This window comes from Mirounga leonina, unplaced genomic scaffold, assembly GCF_011800145.1.
Source record: "Mirounga leonina isolate KUSES-001 unplaced genomic scaffold, KU_Mleo_1.0 Mir_101608, whole genome shotgun sequence".
Taxonomy (NCBI): Eukaryota; Metazoa; Chordata; class Mammalia; order Carnivora; family Phocidae; genus Mirounga; species Mirounga leonina.
In genome coordinates this window covers 5923342-5938572 of record NW_023270163.1, presented here as the reverse complement: position 1 = coordinate 5938572, position 15231 = coordinate 5923342, and positions in this window count along the sequence as shown.

Genomic DNA, 15231 nt, shown 5'->3' with positions numbered 1-15231 from the left:
ACATTCCTTATCCTGACTCGGCCCAGAGTGAGCACAGCTCTGTGGCTCCACACAGCCCTTCTCGTGTCCCCGAGCTGGGCACGTTTTCTTCATGGTTTGTAGAAAGCCCCCCCCATTTCACCCGAGCGGGGCTTCTTGCATACAGTGCGGGTGAAACCAGAACTAGCGAGCCCAGGAAATTTGAGTGGCCCCGTTTCAGTGGCTCACCAACGGGAGGGTGCGTCAGAGCCACCTGAAGCCTTGCTAAAATTCAGCGTGCGGGGCCCCGCCCACAGAGCTTGTGCGTCATCGCGGCTGGGGTGGGGCCTGAGAATGTGCATTTCCTACAAACTACGCTGCTCCCCCCGAGAGTAGACTTTGAGAATCACCGCTCCTCGGTGTGTGCTGTCCAGTGGCCACTAGGCACACGCGACTGTTTAAATGAATTAAGATGAAATAAACATTTCCCAAGCAGAATCTGGGTTAGGCTTGCCACATCTCAAGCGCTCATCAGCCTGACGCGGTTAGTGGCTGCCTTATTGGAGAGCACAGATCTAGAACCTTTCCATCGTGGCAGAAAGTGGAACGGAGCTGCCCTAGACTAACTCTGAACGCGAGCCGGGTCCACCCAGCGGCTGGCAAGTTCCGCCCGGGGGCTGATTGTCCACCCGGTGTTTGCGTGCACAAAGGCTTGTCCAGAGGCGCGCCAAGGCTGTTTGGTTGAAGCGCGGCACGGGGAGTGTGCCCTCTGGCCCTCGGCGCTCACCTCCCCCAGGGCTAGTGCCATCGCCATCACCATCACCATCACCAGCCCTCTCACCTACTTCCCACGTAGCTTACCTCCCCTCCTCTTTCCTCCCTTGCTCCTGAAGAATCCACGTGTCTTCCTGAACTCCCTCTTTGACCCCACCCTCTGCGAACACCGTCAGTGCCTACTACGGGGTCCACACAGACCTTCGCTGAGCAGTCAGAGTCTTCCCTGGCTCCACAAAGCCCCTTTCCTTGGCCGACCAGTGTGCACGCTGGTCCCTGGCTCTCCCTTGCCGATCCCTGCCTCCCTGCCCGCCCTAGCTTGTCCCCTTCCCTCGCCGTTCATGACCATTCTTCACGCTCACTCCCCCGCCCCCACCATCTCCATGAGGCTGGCACTCTGTGACTCTAGACCGCGTCGTGGCATGAAATGAACAGGAACATCGCTAATGAGTCTTGTGGCCACTTTGGAAAAAAGGTATCTTTTTCTGAGCGCAAAGTTAAAGTGTTAATTATAGAAAAACTGGAAAACAGAAATGTAGTTAAAGGCAAGAAAACGCATCAGTATTTTGCCCCAAGATGGTCACTTAATATCTTGCCTTCTTTGGGCTACGAATTTTTTACATTGCTGTGGTCATCCTGTGTGTTTTATCTTATAGTTTTATATTCTTCTTTTTCTCACTAAATATTATATGTGGTTACTACAAATTTCTGCAAAGATGCTTTATACTGATGGTAATATATTTTATTGTGTAGCTTTTTTCATAATTAACCTTCTTTCAATGATTGAAAATTCAGCTTATTTCCAAATTTTCGGTATTGTAAATAATGCTGTGATGAACAACTTGGCGAATAAAATATTTTTATGTATTTCAAATTATTCCCTTAGGCTTGTCTCTCTGTGCCAAATTGTCAAAAGCTTCTCTGTTTGGCCCCTCTCCCCACTCTTCTGCTACCTTAGGGTAGTAAAACTAAAAATAAAGCAAGCATACAAATAATAAAAACCATAAAACCAAAAAGCCCCCACCCCTAATGATAATGGGTGAAAGTGGTATCCTGTTTGACCTTGTAACTCTCTGCTTATCAGTGACCTTGATCATTGTTCTCTTTGTAAAATTGTTGGGTGTGTGTATTTCCAGTCATGTGAATTTGCCTTTAAATTTTGGTTATGGATTTCACTTTTTAAAATAAACAAATTGCTCTTTTCCTGTCTGATTTTTTTTTTTTTCCTGTTAAACATGGAGACCCTTCCCAATCTGGAGATTGAACACATATTCATTTTCCTTTGCTGTTTTTGTGGTTCGGTTTTATACTTCATCTACCCCGTCTCTTCACTGATTATCAGAGTCACGTATGCTCATTGTATAAAATGTGGAAGATGTGGAAAATGGTGAGGATGAGAGGAAGAGCCCCCTCCAGAATACAGCCATTGTGACATTCTTGCATTTCTCCCCGCTCTTTTTCCTGCCCACATACATATGCACACATAAGGACATTTGTGTCTTTACATAGATGAAATCTATCACATCCAATCCTGTATCCTGCTTCTGTGATCTAAAATAATGTTAGCGAGGCACCTGGGTGGCCCACTCGGTGGAGCGTCTGACTCTTGATTTTGGCTCAGGTCATCATCTTGGGGTCGTGAGATGGAGCCCGGGTCGAGCTCTATGCCCAGCACAGTCTGCTTGTCCCTCTCCCTCTGCTCCTCCCTCCTCCACCCTGCCCAGGAGGCGTCAGTGAGGTCACCCCTTGCCATCATTCAGAGAAATCTTGCCCTCTGTAGCCAGGGTGAGGCTCCTCCAGCCACCTCGCTCATCTCGCAGCACACACCCCCAACATTTTTAACTGATTAAGACTGGGTATATACTCAAAAATAATTAAAAGCAGAGATTGGAACAGATAACTGTGCAGCTATGTTCACAGCAGCATTATTCACAATAGCCAAAAGGTGGAAACAACCCAGGTGTCCATCAGGAGGCGAATGGAGAGACAACAACATGTGGTCTATCTGGACAATGGAGCATTATTCTGTCTTCAAAAGGAAGGAAACTCTGACTTAGGCCACTACATGGATGGCCCTTGAAGATACTGCTCTAAGTCAAAGAAAGCAGACACAGACTGATGAATACTGTATGACTCCACTTCTGTAAGGTTCCTAGAGTGGCCAAATTCATAGGAACAGAAAGTAGAATGGTGGTTACCAGGGGCCGGGGAGAGGGGGACATGGGGAGTTAGTGTTTAATGGGGACAGTGTCAGCCCTCACTGTGTGAGGGGCTTTGGGCATCCCTTCTCTTTGCCCAAGTCCAGCCTTCACACTACAGCTCCTTTGAGGAGTCTCTTGAATTCTGGCCTGGGATGGCGCGTTGAACTAGAACCCAGCTGCCCCCTTTGGCTCCGCCCAGTATCTCTTTTGGCCGGAGGTATAGTCCATCGTGGTTGAGCCTGCTGTCAGCCCAGCCCCCTCCCGCCCCAGTGCACTCGGTGTCCCCTTACCTTGCCCGGGCAGTCTCTCCTGGGAGACTTGAGACACGAGAACTTGAAGCTGAGAGGGTTGTCACTAGTCGGTGCCCTCAGATCGCCTACAATGTTGCCGTGATGGGTAAGAGTCCCCGCTGCTCTTGGCACCTGCCTCCCATGTGCTCCTGAAGCTCCTGCTGATATCCCGTCCACTTACCTACCTGGTAGGGCAGATGCTGTTTTCCTCTCGAGTGTTTGCTGAAGTCCAGGCAGTCTGATGTGGTGGAGAGCCCATCCTCAAGGGCTTTGCTTGGGGGCTGTTATTCCATGTCCCACCCAGGATCGCTGGCAGCCACTGGTGGGGATCTCTGGATTCCGGACAACGGTCCTAGGCCTCTGATGGGGGTGATTCCAGGCTGGAGAAAACAAACGTGGCTTGGGTTGGCTCTGGTGTCTGGGAGGCCACCTGCAGGTGCACGCAGGGGGCGGTGTGGCAGAGCCCAGGCGGAAGGAGCGGAGCCCCGCCGGCGGTGGGGAACAAAGGCTTGCTGTCCAGTGTATTTGGCACCTGCAAGGAAGCCAGACTTAGGACGTGGGCAGAGAGAGGAGCAGCTTTTGTGTGTTCCTGTCTGTAAAAGTCAGGGACTGTGATTTATGCGGGTAAGACGGTTTAAAGCAGGACTGAGGCTGACATTTACAAAACCCTTGCCCTAATTTATTGTCGTTTCGGGTGTGCTTTGGAAAGAACCTTTGCAGGTGATTTATATTCAAAACTCATTATTTACTTAACAGGTTTTATGAATTCATCTCTTCCACACTATTGAAAAAGGTATCCTTGTATTTGTGTTAAGTGCAGCATGAGTTATTGTATGAATAAATCATATTAAATTTGCCATTATCATTGTGTGTGCAGTTCTTGCTGCTGTTTTGGGACTGCTTGATGCCGCCTGAAAATCCGTGAAGCCGGTTAACAGACCTCCCTCCTGACGTGCAGTTTCGCCCCCTTACAGTACCCGACCTGCTCCCACCCGTGGGAGGCCAGGCCAGGCACGGGGGGCGGGGGAGGGGCTGGTTCCGAAGGAGCCGAGTTATTGGTGGCAGCTGATTTCTCTCAGCTTGCCCTGCAGTTAGAGACTCCCCAGAAAGAAGGAGGAAGGGGGGTCACCAATCGGGTAGGCCTCCATTTAGGGAAACCACTGAAAGGAAGGCTGACTTGTCCTCTTGAGGGAAAAGGGTGGGTTCGTGGGGTGCCAACTGGAAAAGAGCCCACTTAGTGCTTTTGACTTAAAAGGGCTTTAACAAACCCTGGCTTGTCATTTCCACCTTTCCTTATCGATGGCTTTGAGTGAAGATTGGGAAGGCATGCCTATCACATTTGGGGAAGAAAGTGAGAACACCGGAAGACGTCATAAACTTCTGAATGGGTCAGGACAGGCGGGGAGGATTGGGTCCATCTAAGCAGGTGAAGTATGTCCAGTGGATTTATTTGCTGACTTATTCATTGTGATGAGGCAATACACCAAGTTTATTGGTCCGCAGTTTAACAGGCACACACAGGTATGCAACAACAAGGCATTTTCTATTTCATCCCACGCCCGGCCAGCTCTCTGTCCTCAGAGGCAAGCATGGGTACCCATTTCTTGTGAACTGGTGAAGTTTGAGAAGGATAAATGTAGGCCTAACAACTGGGCCCCAGGACCAAGGTGCTAAGGAGGGATGACCCAAGGGAGCAGTGTCACGTGTCCGAATGAACCTTCATTTTGGTCAGCGGCTCAGTGCGGGACTTCATGCAATGTAGGTGCCAGGAGTAAAAGCGATGTCTGGCTCCATCCGGGAATCCGGGAGGAGGGAGGCTGTCGGCTGCTCTGCCAGCACCTGGAGAATTGCGTTTAGCTGAGGACCTGGAGCTGTCGTGGAAATTCGGACCCACGGGAGCCCCGACGTGTCAGGTGAGCAACCGTTGAAGGAGGAATGTTCAACTTGGAGGAAAGAAGACTTGGGAGTAGGGCGGGGGGTGATGAGGCATGAGGGGCAGAGCATGGCATGGTCTTGAAATCTCTGCAGAACCACCCTAGGCCAGAGAGATCGGAGCAGCTCTCACGGCCCCCAGGGAAACACCAGCACTGGATGCTGCAGGGGTGCGCTTTTGGACAGCAGCTCGTGGTGGGGAGAGCCTGGTCCTGCACCTGGAGAACTCTGTCACCTAAGGTACGTCAGCTTCGCCTGGGCTGGTGGTTCTCTGTGGGGGTGGGGGGCCATTCTGCCCTCAGGGCACATTCGGCAACTTCCGGACTCATCTTGGGTTGTCATAATCGAGAGGGGGCAGCTACTGGCGTCAAGGAGGGGAGAGGCCAGAAATGACAAGAGGCACGCCCAGGGCAGCCCCCACGACAGAGAGCCGACACAGGCAATCATTTGCCAGAGAACTAACTACTAAGACCCCTTCTGTCCCTGAGACGTTTATGATTTGGAGAGTACACAGTCAATTATTAAAAGAACTTGCTGACTACACAAGGTGAGTGGCCCTTTGCATGTAGACTTGAACATCTTTTTTTAAGAATTTTATTTATTCGGGACGCCTGGGTGGCTCAGTCAGTTAAGCGTCTGTCCTCGGCTCGGGTCATGATCCCAGGGTCCTGGGATCGAGTCCCGCATCGGGCTCCCTGCTCTGCGGGGAGCCTGCTTCTCCCTCTGCCTCTGTCTCTCTCTCTGTCTCTCATGAATAAATAAATGAAATCTTTAAAAAAAAAAAAAAGAATTTTATTTATTCATTTCAGAGGGAGACAGAGTGCCCGCGATAGTGAGTGAGCAGGGGGAGGGGCAGAGGGAGAGGGAGAGAGAGAATCCCAAGCAGACTCTGCATTGAGTGCGGAGCCTGACATGGGGCTCGATCCCACGACCCTGAGATCATGACCTGAGCCGAAACCAGAAGTCTGACACTTAACCGACTGAGCCACTGAGGCACCCCTTGAAAATCTTTAAAGAGGGCAAGGAGCTTTCAAATCAAGATGAAGAATTTAAAACAACAACAACAACAAAACACTTCTCTAGTAATGGTTGGATTTCTCCTTTCTCCCTGTCCAGAGAGACTCCCGTCTCAGTTTGCTCCCCCTAGAGAAGAGGAGTTCTATATACTAGGTAATTTCTTTTCAAAAACTATATTGGATTCTCCGTTATTGCAAAAGTGTTTTACATATTCATCACAGAAAAATTAGAAAAATGTACAAAAGCAAAGGCAATAATCCACCAGCACAGTTACTTGGCGTAGCCCTTCCTAGGCAGAATATATTAAACCATTGGACCCTATTCTACATCCTGTTTGTTTTTCTATTTTACAACCTGTTTTTCATGCTGCATAATTTCTAAGGGCTTTCTCAACTCCAACTTTCTATGACACCCAAATCTGAAGCCTTTCCTTGTGAGCATGTGACAGTTTCCTGGAAGACAAAAGCAGAAACCACAGAGTTTCCTTCCTCTTCCCCTTCAGCTAGTAAACATGAGTATTTCTACCAAGGTTAAGACTGAGACTGCTGCTTTGCCCAGCCTTGGCCATCACAGCGCCATGGGGTGTAGACATCCACCCGCAGACCGTGTGGATTTTACCCCTGTGAGTATATCCTGAACCCGTCCAGGTCTCTGTCTCTACCGGTACCATTTTGTGTCCCCATCCCCTCTCACTGGGACATGCGACCACTTCCAGTTCGCAGGGTTCTTTGAAAAGATGATCTTGGAAAAACGCAAATCTGATGGTATTACTGCCCGCTGTTTGCATCTCCCCCACCCTCAAATATTTCAATGGCTCCCCACTGAAATGAGGACAAGCAGAAAAATACTTTCACCTGGCCTTTGTGTATGCAGTCCCTCCAGGGTCTGGCCCCTGCCGACTGGCCACAACTCCTTGTCCCAACTCCTACCCTGTCTTCCCGAAGACGCCCGTAACAAATATTTGGAGAATGAATGAGGACAATCTTTATAATGGCAGCATTGTTGTCCAGAACCCCCCGAAGCCTCTAGTGCCGACCCTTCAGCTGTTACAATTTCGTTTCTCCGCAGAGAACACCGCTGTGCAATCATCTGTGTGCCCTTGTGTAAGCATTAACGTTTCTCTGCAGACGTGGAAATTGTAGAACTGGAAATTCCGGGTCAAAGGTGTGTGTAGAGGACACTTGTCACAATTTCGGCCACCGGGATCGTAAGTGTCTTCGTCTGCATGGGAAATTGGCCGTGCTATTACTTTGGGGGGGGGGGGAGGCAGAGTCCACTTGCTACTGTAGAGGTCCAAAATGCTGGGTGCCCGCTTTCCCTGTGGCACCCTTGTGGCTCGAATGTGGGCATGTGACCTTGACCTAGCTAAGCAGACGCCTTCCTCCCAGAGTGTGTAAAGCGGGAACTGTGGCGACTCCAGCTTTGTGCCAGGCTCCACGGTAATGGCCCTGGTGTCGCCAGTTTTTACAGTGTGATTTCAACTGTGGTCATGGCGGCTGCCTGGTCACCTGTGTCCCTACCTGGGCCTAAGACTGCAGCCTTCAGCCTTCCCTTGGGTTCCCTGGGACTCAATAGCTTTAAAAAACAAACAAACCCGTTTTCTGCTTTAGGTAACTAGAGTCGGTCAGGCGTCTGGGGCTCCCGATTCATGTAGTGTGTGCATTTGGCAGTCTGGGAGCTGGGGCCAAACTGGCCTCCAGAGAGGTTGCACGAATTTACACTGCCATCAGCAGGCATCTGGCACCTGGGTTTATACCCCTCCTCTGATACTTCTGTCGCTTTGCAATGACCTCATTCTAGAAGGGGGCATTCCTTATGAATTTCTCTATGCTGAGCCTCTAACCCAGCGTGTGGCACATTTTAGGCACTCATGTGTTTGCTGAATGGATGAAGGAAGGAAGGAAGGAAGGAAGGAAGGAAGGAAGGAAGGAAGGAAGGAAGGAAGGAATGAAAATAATTCTTTTTAAGAGTTTGACCAGAGGCCTCATAGCTAGAATTACAGACTCAAGAGTCGGGAGGCCAACCATGCAGCTCCTCATTCCAGGAAGGGAGCTGAAGCCCAGAGGAGGGAAGCCACTCAGCCAAGAATTCGCAGCTAGCCTAGAGGAGCAGACCTCAGACCCAACCTACCAAATCTACTCTGTGGTTACCTCCCTGTCCAGTTTTGCACGGCCCCCCGGCAAGGGCTGCTTCCCCGGGCAACATTCCTCTCCGTGGGTGTCCCCACCAAGGAGGGAGATTTCAGCTGAAATGATGTGCAAATGAGCCAGCCGAAAGCTGTGAAAAATTGCCTTTGTGTGTACCTGGAAGGCACCAAGGTGTGTGTGTATGAGTGCGCGGAAGGATCAAGCGCCCGCCTCTCTGTGGTCATATTTTTCATTTCCCTTTATTCTTTGTATTCCTTTCAAATCAAAGGCAGAGAGCCCCTTGCTCCGAGCTACATATATGAAAATGAACAAGGTTATGGGAGTCGTGTGTGTTTTCAATAACCGATCAGTAGTGCCTCCTTTTCTCGGAAATGAAGCAAGACTGTTGCTAGTTGGAGGTGAGAAGCAACGGGTACGAGGGGGGGGGTCTTAATTCCACTCCTTTTGCCTTGCCCACATCCCCCAGCTCTCCATTTGAGTGTAACCAACTGGCAGAATAAGAATCAATTCTGAGCCCAGCCGCCTCTCATCTATTTAAAGGATTTTTTTTTTTTTTGACGTTTCCATCACCGCAGCTTGATAGTTAAAACTACTCACAAAGCCCAGTCCGGTTTGAAGAGAACATCTGTGAAATTGGGTCAGCAATGGTACACTGGCATGCAAGATGAAATATAACCCTGGTCTGGTCGGAGCTTCACAGCAGCAGAGCGCGGCTTTGTCTCCACGTGGCGCACTTGGATTTGTGTCTTTGGGCGGAGATCCTTCCACCCAGCCCGGGCCCCTGGGCGGCCAAGGGACGCCGTGTCTTCCGCAGCCCAGGGGCCAGGCTCTGGTCCCTCGCCGGGTGGTGCCGACAGCGTGCGGTTCCCCGGGTGACCACTGGAGGCCGCTGTGGCACCGAGAACGCGCGGAGGGCGCCCAGCTGGCGGACGGGGCGTGTCCTAGGAGTAATGACTGTCACACTCACACGCCGACTGTTCTCGAATTCTAGTCCAGGATTTAAAAGACACTGTTATGAATTAACGAGAATAAAAGACTCGGCAGATGAAGCGCGGGTCTCGGATCCCCTGGGGTTGTTTTCTAACTGCTTTCTAACTCATTTTCCCCCCTCTGGGACTGGGTTTCATTTGCATCCCACACGAGGCAGGCTTTCGATACGGCGAAAACGTCCTCCAAAAATGACACAAGAGGAAGAAATGTCGCGGCGGCAGCCTGTAGTATTGAGCCCCAAATACTTTGGTGAAACAGAATATTACCGTGTTTTCTCCATCACCCGGTATCGGCAGCAGGTACCAGCCACCAAGGGGGCTGCAGGTAAAATCTAGGACGCGCAATTAAATACGAATTTCAGATGAACAATGAATAATTGCTTTCTATAAGTATGTCCCAGATATCGCGTGGGTCATACTTAAACAAAGATTTGTTGTTTATCAGAAATCCCAACTTAACTGGGCGTCTTGGGTTTTGATTGGCCAACTCTGGGCACCCGACACAGGAAGGGTGACTCGGGTTGGGTAGCAACGAGCTGCCCTGAGGGAACTCGGAGACTGGCGTGGCCAGGGCTGAAGCTGGGCACAACAATCCTAATCCAAGGTGCGCCGTAATAAATGCCACATGTTCAGACAGAGAACGAATAGGCTCTCAGACCTGCCTAGCGGTTAGGGGTCTCAGACGAAGGGATTTGCTCACTTAGGAGCAGCAACTGGAGGTAAGGTTCTCCTTTTCTCTATTTGGTTACCGACCTCGCTGTAACACCTACACGGGCGCACTGCCTTTGGGGGACTCGACGCCAAGCCCCACTGAGTGCATCCAGTGGTCACCATGTCCTGGCTCTGGGAGGCCCTGTGCACACGGGCTGCGCTGATACGGGTCCTGCCCCTGGTGTGGTCCCCCCAGGCCCCACGGTGGGCCTGGGGCTGCAGGTAAGACCAGCAGTAGATTTAACTCTGAGCTGCCAGAGAAGGTGGCGCATCAGGCCTTTTGAATGTGGGGCTCCTGAGGTCCCAATGCATTAATGCTTCCCGCCTCTGACTCCTCACGAGGCCCTCCCATCTGACTGGAGGTCTCCAGGACTCAGTGGAGACATGCGGTCCCCAAATTTCTATTTTCTGGTTTGGCAAATAAACCAGATTTCCTGAGGAGCCCCCAATCTCTGGTCCTCTGGTCCCCTCTTTTGGGTCTGCTTGGAACATCAGCTGGCTCGGGGAAAACCTGAGCCTCGGTTGACCCCATTCTGCCACGTGAGAGCTGGATGACCTTGCACAAACCACTTAACTTCTCTGGGCCTGTTTCCCCCCAGGGTGGGGGGGGGAAGGGGGAGGCAGAGCTCCTCGTGCTGGGTGTTGGGAGCCCTCGGTGAGCTGAGACCATACCACGCCCGGGCTGCATCTGGCATCTTCTCCTCTTTTCCCAAACTCCACAAGGTGGAGGAGAAGGTGGGACTCTCTTGAAAGTGATGACTCTGCACATCCCAGGCCACCACTGCCGGAGTGGAAACAATTAAGAGGGAAGCGGGTCTCTAGTTAGGGGGTACTTCTGAAAACAAACAAACAGCTAGTTAATCGAATTATTACTTGGCAAGTGTCAAGGTCCGGGACAATTATTTGGAATATTTCTTCATTGTTTGCCGAGGTCATGAGGACCTGCAGGTTAGGGATTGTGTTTCCATCTCTGCCCTCTCAGTACTGAAATTCGAGCCCTGACCCTGACCCTGACAGTGCCCCATGAGGTGACCTGGGACAAATCTCCTTCCTGGATCTGGGTCTCCCCAACCAGGGGCTATCCTTCCCAGCTGTCATACTCCAGAGTCCTGTGAAAGGCCAACTCTTCTCTACACGGGGTCTGTGTTGCTATTTTGCCTCCGTGGAAGGCTCTGGCTGTGTCCGTCTCCGTCACCGTGTCCCACTCGCCTGTGGCTGTGCATGCTGCGGCCCTGCCGTCGGCCTCGGGAGGGCCTGCCTTTCCATGACCACAAGCAGAGCTCATGGGGGCTCCATCTTCCAGGGGCTGCCCGGCCCAGTGTCAACAGAGCGTGGTCTCTGGAGCTGGTGGGTTCTGGAAGCACTTTGGTGGACAGGCGAATGAGCTCTAGGCTCGCATGTGGAGCCTCGAGAATAACAGGACTAGCTCTGTGACTCTGTTCTTTTCTCAGCCAGCTCCTCTAAAGGCCCCTGGAGTGAGAGACTTTGCACTAACTCACTGTGCCTGGAGGTGTCCACTCACCCACGTGACCCCTTTCTCAGCCCATCAACACAGGGTCCGGTCCACTCCTGGCTGGGGCCGCACTAGACTCAGCTGTGAGTGGCCCTGCAGATCTGGGCTCGAGGAGTGACGCTTCATTTCCAGCTCCAGGCCCCCGGGTGTGAGGTTTTGCAGGGAGGGGCGGTCTCTGCAGCCCGGCAGGAAACAGAGCAGGCTTGAATCAGCACCCGAGTGGTGGTAGGGGGGCGGGCAGGGGCCGGTGGGGCTGGGAGGCACAGTTGGCTCCAGCTTCAAGGGGCTGGTAAGACACCAGAGGTGGGAAAAAGAGGCAGACACCTTGAGCTGCTACCAGATTCTGAAAGCACGGTGATGCGTTTCAGAAAGGGGCGGCCAACAGGTGCCTTCTGGCCCACCAAGCCCCACTGACTGTGGAAGGCTGCCTAGGGCGCGTCTTGAGAACGTTTCTGAGGAAAAGAAAGATCAACTCATGGTGTCTGCCATGGACACCGGAAGGGCGTTCGAGGCAAGTGTTTGCCCAGTCTTCATGGGTGGAAATGGTGCCGTCGAGGAGATAGGGCCTCGGGCTGAGCGCTATATCACAGTAGTTTTGTGACTTCAGCAAGTCACTTGGCTATACGTTTGGGTGTATGTATATATATTTGTATGAATATATACTCATATATATATAGAAAGAGAGGGAGGGAAAGAGAGAGCGAGGGACACAGAAAAAGAGAGAGATTTATGATTCATTTTAAGGACTCAAGGGCTGGCAAGTCTGAAATCCGCAGGGCAGGCCAGCAGGCTGGGGGCCTTGACGAGCTGCTCTTGCAACTCAAGTCTGAGGGCCGTCTGGAGCGGAAGTCCTTCCTCTCTGGGAGACCTCAGTCTTTTTCTCTTAGGGCCTTCAACTGAGTGGATGAGGCCCTCCCCTATATGGAGGGTCATCTGCTTTGTGATCCGCTTTCCTCAAAGTCTACTGATTTGAATGTTAATCACATTAAAAAAAATACCTTCATAAAACATGTAGACTAGTGCTTGACCAGACAACTGGGCACCAGGCCCTAGTCAGGTTGAGACACGAAATTAACCATCACAGAGGTGCTCTCAGGAAACACCTGCAGAGGAATGAAGAGATGATACAGGAAACTAGCCAATAAAGGACATGTTACCAAGCCAGCTACCACTGAGGGCAAGAGGGGTTTAATCCTGGCGATCTCTAGGTACCAGAGTAGAGCACGTGCCTCTGAGTTGTCCTGCCCAAGGGGTGAAGGAGCTGGGTCACTCATACACGAACCCCCATCAGTCATACGCTCAGAGCTGTGGCTAATTCCTCACCCTTCCGGGCTGCCACGTGGGCAGGGGGCAGACACTAGTGGTCAGACAAAGGGACTCAGGTGCTGGCAGCGGGAAGCCGGGCCAGTATGCATGGAAACAGGGCTGAGGGACATGGGGGGCACCGAAGATGTCTATAAAACCGGGGAGAATAAATAGTACATTCTCAATCCCCCACCTCATTGAGAGTTTGTAACAGTAAGACGAGAAAATAGCTATGAGAGTACTGGAACTTTTATCTTTATAAAGGAGGTATAATTAATTATTTAATTAAAAAGTTAGAACTTTAACCTAAATACCCTCTTTCTTGAATATTCCATTTGATCCAGATTGTACCGATGGATGCCATCTCAGGCTAATTCCTGTTCATCTTTCCAGTCTCAGTGAGAATGTGATATTTTCCAGGAGGCCTTCTTCATCCCCTCTGGCCAGGTAGGTCTCCAAGCACCCTATTTTTTTCCTTTAGAACATTTCCCATCTCCCTGAAGGAAGGAACCATGTCTTTCTTGTTTATTCTTGATACCCCAATACCAATAACAAGTACCTGAAACATAGTAGGTGCTCAGTAAACATTTGACCAAAAAGATGAAGGAGATGTGGCAGAAAACCTTTACTGGAATTCATTACCAATTGATGAATGCTATAAAATAAATTCATATAACTCAAACTGGGATCAGAAAGGATCTTTGGGAACCTGCTTTAATGAGGAGGCAATAGCACTTTTATCAATGTGTTAAGTAAATGGGCACTCTTCAAGTACTGGAGGGAAGTTACACCCTTACATAGATTGACCCCTGAAATTATGTTTACACTACTAATTTCCTGGGAAAACTCTTTCATCAAAGGTAGTCTGTGTCAGTCCACATGGGCTGGGTTATGCTGTGGTAACAAACAACCCCACACATCTCATTGGGTAACACAACTAAGTTCAGTTTCTCATTCACATGAATTTTCCAATGCAGATCAGCAGGGGGCTTTGCTCTTCATAGTTGCTGGAATGCAGGCTGGTGGAAGCTCCCTTGTCCACCCCTGCTTTCATCGTCACCATGGTGGCAGCCAGGAACACCGAGCATCATGCCCTGGCTCTTCCAGCGTCCACCAAAAGTGACGTGGTTATATATCTGATAAGGCGTTAGTATCTGAAAGACATAAACAATTCATACAACTACACAGCAACTTAATAAATAACCCAATTAAGAATGGGCAAAGGACCTGACAGACACTTTACTGAAGACATACAAGTGGCCAATAGGTATATGAAAAGGAGCTCAACACTGCTAATCACCAGGGAATGCACATTGAAACCTCAACGAGCTATCCCCTCACACCTGTTAGAATGGCCATTACCAAAAAGTCAAAAGATAACAAGTGTTGGGGTGCCTGGGTGGCTCAGTCGTTGGGCGTCTGCCTTCGGCTCAGGTCATGATCCCGGGGTCCTGGGATCGAGCCCCGCGTTGGGCTCCCTGCTCGGCGGGAAGCCTGCTTCTCCCTCTCCCACTCCCCCTGCTTGTGTTCCCTCTCTCGCTGTCTCTCTCTCTCTCTGTCAAAAAATGAATGAAAATCTTAAAAAAAAAAAAAGAAAAAGATAACAAGTGTTAGCGAGGATGTGGCAACAAAGGGAACCCTTTTAAACTGTTGGTGGGCATGTAAATTGGTAGAGCCATTATAGAAAGCAGCATGGAGATTCCTCAAGAAATTAAAAATAGAACTATCATATGATTCAGCAATCCTGCTTCTGAGTGTATATTCAAGGAAGTGAAATCCCTGTTTCCAAGAGGTATCTGCACCCCCACGTTCATTGCAGTATTATTCACAATAGCCAAGATATGGAAACAACCTAAATGTTTGTCAGTGAATGAGTGGATAAAGAAAATGAATGAATGAATAAAGAACACAACACACACACATACACACACACACAGAATATTATTCAGCCTCACAAAAGAAGGAAATCCTGCCATTTGTACCAGCATGGATGAAACTGTAGGACACTATGCTGAGTGAAACAGATCAGATCCAGAAAGACAAATATTGCGTGATATCACTGAAATGTGGAATTTAAAAAAAAGCCAAACTCAGAGTAACAGAGAGTAGGATGGTTGTTACCAGCGGTTAGGGCAAAGGGGGAAAGGGGAGATTAAAAAAATAAAAAAGAAAGTAGGATGGTCTTTTCCAGGAGCCGAAGGGAGGGGGTGATGGGGAGTTAGTTAGCGAGCATAGCCTTTCAGTTTTACAGGAAGAAAGAGTTCTGGAGATACATGGTGGTAAAGATTTCACAACAATCTGAATGTACTGAATATCACTGAAATGTGTCCTTAAAAATGGTCAAGATAACAACTCAACACCCAAAAAACAAATAATCCAATTAAATGGGCAGAA